Raw genomic sequence first — 11,682 nt, forward strand, 5'->3', positions numbered from 1 at the left:
ACACACACACACACACACACACACACACACACACACACACACACACAGGCAGGCAAACACATTCACAGATAACCTGACTGGCACACAGATGTGATGCATAAATACACACACACACTGAGATAAGTCTCATGAATATCCGGAGAGCAGAAAGTCACCTCTTCTATATCTCTTTCAATTTGCCTCTATGAACTATGCATGCATGTCTTGTACAGTGTGTGTGTGTGTGTGTGTGTGTGTGTGTGTGTCTTGGCAGCCAGTGTGTGTATGCATGTCACACACAATGGGTCTGACTTCCACCTACTCCCGTTCTACAAATTGATGTGTATATCTTTTAATTTAGGATGTTTGCATTGGATTCAATTGTATATACAGAAAACAGTTTTTCATCACAATATGGGAAAAACTGTACCCCTTATAGTGTTACTTTCCGATTAAGTGTTTTTTATTTGCCTGCTTTTTATTTTTGGCAGTTAAGAAAAAAACAATCTCACCACATGGTCCATTTAGTAGCTGTTCTGGAGCTTTCAATCACATGAACTTCATCAGCAGATTAGGGTTTTCCCAACTGTAGTAGTTTTTCATGTTTCCATTTTTTTTTTGGGGGCAGAAAAGTTGAGGCTCAAAGTTTATTCTTGACTATATTTTTGAAAGCCAGAAAACTTTAACCTCTAACTTTACGATGTCCTACATTTCCCAGAATGCTTTTGACAACCTCGCTTGTTAAGTCTGTTCTCTCTAGGATTGCTCGGTAGAACATCAGCATGATCTGGCTGCTCACTCCTTACAGCCTCACTCGCCTTTATATTGTATTTTCATTCTTCCCTTCTGAGAGTTATTGTGAAATCAATTTAAAAAGAATCAATTTGTGACATCAGAGAGATTGCATCTGTGCTCGCCACGGGTCATAAAAGTGCCATATTTGCAGAGGACGACAACACTGTCTCTGCTGCAGGGCTTTATTTTTCCTCATCGCAACAACTAGAAGTTAATAGAACCAATATGGCAGCTTTGGGAGAATAGACGTGACTCTTTATGGTTATTAGATTTCATAACACAACGTGAAATTTGTCGTTTAGAATTAATCTACAATATAATGACAGTTCATCATCACATTTATCAAGCTTCTCTTTGTACAAGAAGGTGGCTGGAATAGTCACAATCCTTAAATACTGTATATTAATCTGAGGTATTAGGAAGACGGTAATAATGTTTTAGTTTTTTTCTAAATCAGTGGGTGTGTCCAAACAGATATTAATACTGAGGGCCTTTGCTTTTTTATAAAATGAAACATGAGATTCAGGCCTCCATCCCCACCCTTAATGATTTTCATATTGTCCCTTAGCATTCAGCATTCAGCTGTTGTAACTGAACTTTTGACATATTGTATCCGTACCAAACTACAAAAACGGTGCCTTAACGTAAACGTTTTTGTCAGCTTTAAAATGTATAGGACTGGATTTTTCTACAAGCCAACGGGGGGAACCGGTGCAGCAACGACTTCAAACTGGAATCCTAGGAGGAGCCGGTTGTGTTTTATCAGTCCTCTGGCACATCTTGCACAGCTGTGTCACTCTTTCCATGTCATGGTCAGCTAGCGTGTGGCTGCTGGCCTCCGCGCTCTCATATCTGCAGCTTGAGGCCTTCGAGCCAGACTCTTAAAACGTGAAAAGCTGCGTTATTTATTCTCGCTGTCTGTTGCGGTCCTTGTGTCGCTTTCCGTCTTTTTTTTCTTCTTTTTTCCTCGTGTCTCCAACTTTTTAATACCTCCATTCTCTCCTAATGACTCCCTGCTCATTCATAGCTCCTTAGAGTAATACATAGAAGTGCAATTGATAGATCGACTGATAGATAGAAATATTGAGAGCTACCACAACTTGACCCAGATCCTTTCCCCAGATACAGCGTACACGGAGGCCAGCGCCAGACCAGCAGCAAACCCCCGGCTGCTTGTTCCCTGACACTTGGACGCCAGCTCCTCTGTGGTTTCAGCCAATGAGCTCACCCCTATTGAAAATAACAGCGGTGACATCACTGTTTTTGGCCCACTGCGGCTCCCACCCAGTCAAGAGTCCGAGGTAACCCGCAGCGAAGGCAGGAAGAGGCTAAAAATGAATAGAAAGAGAAAGGGGGAGGGGGGAAGATGTTTTTTATTTAAAGGTAATAAGGTTTATAGTCAGGAGAAGGAGAGGGTGAGGCCATTTACACGTATATAAATAGATGCGCATTTTTCTGTTGGCCTCTAAATCTCCCAACATTTAATTTCTGTTGGAGCACTTTTGTCTTAACCTTCATCCCAAACTGTCCGCCTGTTTTTCCCTCGCTTTTTTTTCTTCTTCTCCCCCCCCCTGAGGTCATCAGCAGATGTACCAGCTGGTGTTCATGACACTACCTCACGTTGATCTCCTGACCTTTCAACTTTGATCCCTCCGAGAACCCCCCACACGCACACACTTGATTTAATGGCCAGTAAGCCTCGTTCATACTGAGCGACACATTTACGAGGACATATGAACATGTGTGCGAGATAAAAATGTCCAATTAGCTTCTCTTTCTTTTGCATGGATGAATTTATTTTTTGAATATAAGATAAAGGCCTATTCATTCATTCTTAAAGATCTATGGTTTGCTTTGACCAACAAAGAGGCCGGCACGGTATTTTTTTTTGTCATACTGGGTAAAAGAAACCCAGAGACGCATTAAGTCACTTTGTCTCACCTCGTTTGAGGACGGGGACAATATTTGGTCTCCTCGTGAGTGTTTTCTGCGAGACGCACGCCACAGTGATTTAAATCGCCAGCCCTCGCGGTCACAACCTCACTTCATTAACCTTGAGAGGGTTAGTGTCACCCTCTCCTCCCTGTGATGTCATGTTGGGTGATGGGGCTCGGGAGGGGGCTCAGAGGAGATCTGTATTTGTATTGGTGTGTGTGTGTGTGTGTGTGGGGGGGGGGGGGGGTTGGTGGGAGAAAAGAGGGGGAAGACGAGGGGGGATCCTATTTTTTTTTTTTGCCCCCCAAGACGTCCCCGAGAGCAGTTTAGGGTTTTTAGCTCGGGGGAGGGGTGGGGGGGGGGGGGGCACAAGAGGGACTTTAAACTCCTCACCCATCTACATCCCTGGTTGATGAATACACACACAAAACACACCTGTGAGGTCAAAGAAATCGAGGAGTTGTCTTTTTGTTTCAGATAAAAAGCGACGGCAGTGAGAGATAGTTGAAGGATGGAAGGATAGGTTATGATGGAGGGCTGGGGAAAGGAAGACAGGAAGTCATGTGTTGACACCGGGATACCTCTTCCAGCCGTCTGATCGTCTCTTGTTTTAGTGCTAATCCCAAACCTTAAGTACCAACAGCATTAGGGACCCAAAATCTCGTGGCTTTGCCAGGTCTCGCACGCAATGGCTGTCTTATAGAGAACAGTAGCTCCACTGTTAGCAAGCAGTGGAGCTACTTCTTGAGTACTTTTAAATTGTGGTATTTTTATTTTTAGTAAAAGGTCTGAATTTATCATTTTTTTAAATAATTGATTAATGGTTTATTGTACAAAATTAAGAAAATGGTGGACAAAAAGAGCCCATTTTTGTGCCGGCCAACAGTCCGAAGAACAAACATATTACATACTATGCAATAATATAAAACAGTAAAACAGCCAATTGTCCCTTTTTAAATGCTGCAACCCGTGAGTATTTGGCATTTTTGCATGAAAACCACTTAATCAGTTATCAAAATTGTGGTTCAAACTGAACCTTCTGATTCATCAAACAAACATTTCAAACAGCTTTTTTTCCCTTTTTTTTCTTAACCACATTTGGAGGTGAACACCACCACCTAACACCAGCCTGCCACGTGCGCCATGTGTGTGTGTGTATGTAATTTTGGTGGGGTTAAGAGGAAGGAGGTGGGGTCGGGGTGGGGCTGAGCGGGCTGCAAACTGCAAACAACCGAATGAACGCCAAGCTCAAATTCAACCGCAGGGTCGCCGAGGCCGGGGCCTACCGTGGTGTGGCTCTTTTGTAATGTATATCAAGTTCACCAAGGGCCTTTTCATCTGACAGGCCATTGTTAAGGGAGGCTAGCCGGCGTTCTACTCCCCTCTTAACCCCACCCACCCGACACGGGAGCAGGTTGGCTTGCAATTGTTTTATGGAAATGTACGCGGGCCTGGCCGGGTGTCTGCCAGGCGAGGACGGAGGGGAGGGAGGGGGAGGCGGGGGTACTGTGTCTCTGTGTATGTGTGTGCGTGCGAGTGTGTGTGTGAGTGAGTGGGTGGGGGGGGGGGGGGTGTGGGGGAGTTGGATGTGACGCCGACCCCAGCGAACGCCCCTGACCCTGAGCAGATGGCGAGGCAGGGTCTCTCTGCTGAGCCAGAATTAATAACGTGTGCCATGTCACATTGTCTGAGATGGGCCTGCTGAAAGCTCCCCCCCGCCTCCCACTTCTATCCTGATTTTTGCACCCTCCCTCCCTCCCCCACATCCCCCTCTCTCTCTCTCTCTTACCCACCTTTCTTCTTCAGCTCCTTCACCATTTCTCTCTGCTTCGTTTTTTTCCTCTCTTGTCCCCCTCCCCCTCTCCTCCTCTTCTTCTGGGCCTTTTTACCTCCCATACATCACATCACTTGTCTCTTCCTCACCCCCCCCCCCCGCTCCCCCCTCCTCTGATCCCCCACTACATCCACTCCTCCGGCTTCCCCACAGAGTGCTTACTCTTCCAGGCACCCGTTTGCTCATTCAGTCATTCACTCACCCATTCATGTATTCACGTGCGCCTCATTCATCCTTCTTTATAACAGACACTCATTCACAGGTTGGCCCACTCGCCGAGGCTTTATTGGAGGACAATTAAGGCACCTGCGTTTCTAAAGCTCCCCCGCTGAATGCCTGCCTCCCCGTTTCCTCACCCGTCTGTTCACACTACTACTCGCTCACTTGTTCTCGCATCCGGCCTCGCTCACTCGCTCACGTACAGAGTCGCTGGCTCGGGCCCAATCCCTCCGTGTCGCACGGTCACAGAAGATGCAGATAAATCTGAATACACGCCTTTTTTCATTTAATGAGTGTTGGTCTTCCATTCTAAGACCTCAAGAGAGCTTTTCAAAAATGCTCCCCCAAAAGTAGATGAATTTGAAAATTCTGGTCTCGCATGGCAGGGTGGATGGGGAGTTTTTGTCAAGAGGCGATTTATGGCTGTCATGTGATGCGTTTTTGAGAATCTTGCTTTCTGGTGCACGTGATTGGAAACTATTTCTTGGCGGAAAATGGTTCGAAAGTGCAGGTGCAGGCTCAAGTGACCTGCACGCGGCCAAAAGCGGGATTTCTAATTTCAATGAGGACTAATGTTTAATAAAAAATGAGCACAAATCTCCACTTTTGACAAGTAAACCCAAACAGAAATTTTAAGTTTATCTGAATTTGCGAGGATATGGCCTTTAACTGTTTAATTCCTACCTACCATAAAATGTAATCACATGACAAAATGAAAGATTTCAACTTATACGATCATATAAATATTTAAATAAATAAGATTAAATCTTCGGTTTAAAGAGAAGAGGGAGAAAAGGGGTAAAATGTGTAAACTTAATTATAGTTTACCTGATACCGTATCAGAGGTGAATGAATAAATAACAAGTCTACACGTTAGCGGCTCTGTGAGTCTCTGCACTTGAGCTAAATGCTGCTGTTAGCATGCTAACCTTTGCTGATAAGACTAAACACAAAGCACAGCCAGGCCATAAACTAAAGTATTAAACAAACTGAAACTTTGACCAGATGATGTATGCATGCACTATGTAACGTCCGAGTCACCAAAGTTATTACAATTCCTCCCGAGGGAGACATGAATGTCCGTCCCACATTTCATGGCAATCCATCCCATATGTTGCGATACTTCGGTCCGGGCCGACATGTTGTGTGGACGTCCACTATCTAGTCCGTGGGTGTGGATCCATCACAAATATTTGCAGGGCCTCCCTCTCTCTCCCTCTTTTCTCTCTTGGAGCAGCGCGGTGGCTGCCAAGAATGGATAAGAGGGTCAGGGGTATGTTCAACCCCCCCCATCCTAATCACCAGTCCTCTTCCTGCCCCCCCCCCCACCCCACCCCTCCTCTCTCCAGCCCCCAGCGACCCCCGCCTCCTGTGCCTCTATCGGCCTCCAGACAGACAGCCTGGGAGATGGAGGAGGGTGCACAGGGTCACGGCCTCGGCACTGCAGTCGCTTGGCCAGAGAGTGTGTGTGGGCGTGCATGTGTATCTTGCACTGTATCACCTCGTGCCCTTTGTGTGTGTGTCATAGAGAATTTTTACTTCTTTTTTTTCGCCGACGAGGCAAGCACTGCAAAGTGTTTGTCAGTGTGTGTGTGAGGACGGAGAGAGTGGGCGTTACAGAGACAAAGGTCAAGGTTTTAGAGGTTCACTTAGCTGAAGCTTCTTCCCTCTAAACCCCCACCAGCCAAATATGCTGCGGTTAACAAAGTGAAACTGTCTAAACACTATCTATTAAACAATCGTAATAGCAGCCTAACATTTTAGAAAAAAAGTCACATAAATATACAATATATCATGGTTTACAAGTTCACGAGTGCGTTAGTTTGCAGTAAAAAATGAGAGCAAACTTACAGGAGTATCGTTGCAGGAACTGTTGTTATATTTCATTCCGCTGACACAATTAATTGGAGATGTCCTCCAGGGACAAAAAAAGTATTTCTTTGTGGGTTTGGGTTGTCCGAAGTACTTGGTACCCACTAATCACTGTCCATCAATCTTTTTGTTTTTGTCATGATATAATTCAGCCTGACACTCGCTCTTGTTAAAACAACATCAACATTCTGTAGTGCAACACTATCGGGCCGCTTCTGCCGGGAGCTTTCGGCTTTAGAAGTCTTAACTGACGAGGGCGGCAGGCCAAGCTAAACGAGTTATGCTCTTAGTTTACTGGATGTGAATATCCCGAGAGGGTTTTCACAAAGTGGAGGGCTTTACTTTTGTTGGAAGGGTCCATTGTTATGACATCTTGACCCTGTTCCTGATTAGTCTCTTAAGGGTTTGAATTTTTGGAGTTTTGGCTCTTTTTTTTTTTTTTTTTTGGTTTCGTTCTTGGACATACCCTCTCTGAAAACACTGGCTCCCGGCCTAGCTGACCGCGATACCGAATCTTTTGGGCTCGGTGGATGATGGTTCAACCACATCCTGACAACAAACAAAATAACTTGTGTTGAGGTTTGAGGATTCTTTGCAGCCTTTTTACTCCCAAATCAGGCCTTGGCCTTGGCGCATACAAAAAAAAAAGGGGTCAAGGGGAGATTTTGTTTGGGGGGGGGGGGGGGGCTGCATGCATCGACTCATATTTTCCGAGGTGGAACGTGGATGTCACTGAAGTGCATCGCAGCTGAGTCACCAGAGGAAGCACGGATGGAGTGAAGAACACTTCGATTCCCCCCTTCGCATGTTTTATGATTAACCTGATTCTTTTGTATCGCTCTCACTCGTCTGACGTTATTCACTTTCTTAGGATGAGTCCACAAATGGCACACTGACGTATGAAAATGACGAGTTTTGATCATTTCAGTTTTCTGACTCACACCATCTCATCTTGGGGAGGGGTCGATGAGTGTACGTGTGACATCGCACCTCCCGAGAAAAGAACAGCGATGTTTTTGAGTTCTTCAGTTAACGGCTTCACTTACGGGAATTTAATTTATCCCCAATACACTGCTGTAAGGGAGTCTCAGTGACAGCTGCTCAGGGACTGGAGAGGCGTTGTTATCACATGTGGACCTGGAATTGGAACCGGCAACCTTTTGGCTGTTCTCGTGGGATCCTAATGCTCCTATTTCCTAAAAGAGCATCTGAACTATCAGAATTAAGTTTTTATTAGCTCGCTTATTTGCTTTATTTGTGAGAGTAAGACGAGAAAATGAATATCAGTATGTGTCTCCAGAGCTGGAGACGGGACATTGTTAGCCTAGCTTACCATAAACTAGTCCCCTCTGGTCGTATAAATGAATATTATAGCATAAATATTCATAATGCTTTATACCAATAATCATAGCACATTTTAGAATGCATTTTATAATAACTTATAAGGTCAAGTATCAAAGTACTTCATAATTGCTGGTCACTCCCTGACATTTTGTTTCGTATGGATCATAGTGTATAATTACCATAGTTGTAATACAATATTATTATTAAGTCAGAATATATGTTGCCCACAAATATGAGATTTCACTTCATTTAAGCCTGCTGGCATTTTTCAATTCCCCAAAATAATGTCACATTTTTCAAGGGACAGATCGCAAGCAGAAGTAAAGGAAACAAGCTGCTTTTTATACTTTCCATAACGTTAATGCATTCAACATATTTTCAGAGCTCGGGATCAACTATACCCTGAGGCTGATTTAAAAAAGATGGCGACGAGAAACAGAGCCGAGACAGCCCACTCCTGCACTCTGATGAAAAGGCTTCCCTCCGGTGAGAACGAGAGTGAAATCTGCCGTGTGCGATACACTCGGCAGGATGATTTGAAAAGTGCTAGAGTTGCAGAGTGACGGAGAAAAACATGCTTGTTTTCTTTTGTTGCTTTTTGTATCTGTCCGTGCTTGTTGTTTCTGCTGATAACCCTAATGGATTTATGGGTCCTTGTGCTTGTGAAAGCCTACAATCTGATTCTAATACAACAATACGAAAGGCCGTAAAAATACACGCTGTGGATTGACTGCTCCTGATTATCTGTTATCAGTTATCAGGCTAGCTGAACAGATTGTAAAGGCTTTTATTAAAGCTATAAACTGTCTGTATCTAAAGGTATAGGGTCTACGAAGCCGCTTCCAGTCAGTCATATCACATTGCTTATTTTTCCAATGTCATCTACAGGCTGGTGTCAGAGCTGCCAAATAGCGTGCCGGCACAGTTCTCACCCTGCGTGCGTGTGGCAGCCTGAACTCGCTGTGAACCTGCACAGGTCCAGGAAAAAAAAGGGGGAAGCGTCTCTTTCCTCACGCCTGTCTTTCAAAAGAGTATATAGGGCTTGCAAAACAGGCGCTTCAGCTCCCCTGACAGTCTGCAGACTTATCACCCTGTCATTTTTTTTTTGCAGGCTCTGTGATGTCTTTGGGTCCTAATTGTGATGACAGTCATGTGATAACAAAAAAAGCGGGTTGCTTTGAACAGAGGGGGGGAGTTAAGGTGTGGCCCCCTCTCTCTCTCTCTCTCTCTCTCTCTCTCTCTCTCTCTCTCTCTCTCTCTCTCCCTCGAACCCGTCGTCCTCTCCATTCGTCAAGCTGTCTGCCCTCTTCCAGTCTGGGGGGGGGGGGTTTCCCTGTGTGGCTGGAGAGCAAGACAGATGGACACAGCGGACGGATGGACAGACAGACAGGGACGCCCTTCCCTTCTGCTGTGAACCCAGACTCACACGAGACACACTCGTTTCATTAATCTTGTGATGTTCTCTGAGGGAGTGTGATATCGTCACGTAGTCGCTTTGGCTGAAAGTGTTGTGTTTACTGCGTCGATGTCAAATTCAGATTTTCCTGTTTCTGTCTGGCACCCGGCCGGGCCCGGTCCGACCCGGCCCGGCCCGGCCCGTCTGTCTGCTCGACATCCCTTGACATTTGACCCAGTGTCCCTCGAGCCACCTTTCCCTGTCTGTCCCATGATTCTCACTCTCGTCTGCTGGTTTCAGGAAGTTTCACCACCCTCCGTATCAAATGACTCAAAGAGCTGCTAATCAGGAAACTCCGGACTGAACTTCCTTAATTGGCTCGCTTTCTCCCTCGTTGTGATTCCACTCCTCCAATCTGCGGATAAAAATAATTTCTCCCTTTATTTTTTTATAATAAGTAGCTAGTAGTGCTCGGCGGGATACGCGGGGATGTGAAAATTGCCTGGACCACGGAACAAAAACTTAATTTCTCAGTTTCAGCTTAGTGCTCAAAAGAAAGGAGTTCTGAGGCTTTACTGTCCAATCTGTGCGATCACAAAATTCCTTCATTTGGTGACCCTTTAACCTTTTTGTGAACAGATACCGGTGTCGGATGACAAACAATACATTTGACAAATTGACAGCGGGCCAAATCAGCGATAAGACAGAAGAGGGTGACCTACTGGTGGGTGCAGTTTCCACATGAGGACAAAAATCTTTCTATCTCAATCTCCCTTTTCCTTCTGATCCGCGAGCTTAAGCAGTCAAGTGAGTGGATTTATAGACCTGAGGCTTATGGCTTAGTCATGATTGCTTGAATTGGCTGCGTCTCAATTAAAATACATGTTTTTTTTACTCCTAATGAGAGAACGGGGACTTGGGTAAAATTGAGACAGCTGTAGAAGCTCGCCGTATGCTCATTGATTTAAAGAAAAGCATTGGTGAACAATTTGGGGCTTTTTGTTCTGCCAACGAACACTGTTTCAAGAAAAATCCTGTTTCCAGATGCAAGAGACCTGCTTGCCATTTTCTTGCCATTTATTTCAATGAAACGTCAGTTCATATGTTTGACGGGTCTTTAAAGCATGTTGTATGTTTTACAACAGCCCAAAAGGTCAATGTTCATATCCTGAATACCACTAAATGTAAAAGTTAACATATCCTCCAAAAAAGAGGCCTCTTCTCCTTTCCCCATTTTGCTCCCATTTTCTCTGAAAAGTACTTGCACTTGTGTAGCCTCTTTTCTCTTCCTGTTTTTTTTAATTTTTTTTACTGTATTCAGCTGTAAAACATTTGAGGAAACGTTATGCTTCCCCATGCAACTGAGTGTAACTGGAGGTTCTCCACTGACTATAAAAAAAAAAAAAAAAAAAAGAGGGAAAGGAAAAATGGTTGAGGGCAGGATGAGGTCCTCGTCTCTGTGTCTTCATGGTGCGGGCGGCGGGCCAGGCACACTCTCATGCACAACCTCATCCCTGCAACTCTTTTCTCTCCATTCTTTTTTTTCTTCTTCTCCCTCTTTCTTTCTGGCAGAACAGTGAAGCTCCATAAAAATTTATTACGCTTCCGAAAAATATTAAATGTGTACAGTGTACACTGGAGAAGATCGCATCTGCTACTTAATACAGAGAAAGTGTCTGGTGTGTGTGGATAGGTAGGCAAAGATATTGTTTTTAAAGTGTTTTAAATGCTTGATTTGTTCATATAAACTTAAAGAAGCAGTTGGTTATTTTGTAAAGTACGCTTCTGATCTTTCTTGCCGAGAGTTGGATGAGAAGATTGATACGACTCTTATGTTTGTATGGTAAATAAAATAAAGCTGGAGCTAGCTGATTAGCTTAGCTTAGCACAAAGACTGTAAACAGAGGGAAACAGCTAGCATGGCTCCGTCCAAAGGTGACCAACACCTTTAAAGATGACTAATTACTATGTTATTTATACGTTTCATTAATAACTACTAAAAACGAAAGTGTAAAAACAGCTATTTCTGGTTTCATATAACTCTCTGCAAGAATACGAATAAGCGGAATTAACGAAAAGTCTCTTTAACCAGTAAGAACCACATATTTCAAGAAAAAACACAAGCTTGTATATTTATGATAATTAATGCATTCAAACACTGTGCAACTCTGCCAAATATTTGTGTTGTATGTCAGTTTTGGTCTTTATTCATTCAGCCAGCAGCCACTTTTTTCCCATATAAAACAGCAGCAGGCGGATCTCACACACACACACACACACACACACACACACACACACACACACACAC

Source organism: Anarrhichthys ocellatus, unplaced genomic scaffold (assembly GCF_004355925.1).
Source record: "Anarrhichthys ocellatus isolate YVR2014 unplaced genomic scaffold, GSC_Weel_1.0 scaffold11, whole genome shotgun sequence".
NCBI lineage: Eukaryota > Metazoa > Chordata > Actinopteri > Perciformes > Anarhichadidae > Anarrhichthys > Anarrhichthys ocellatus.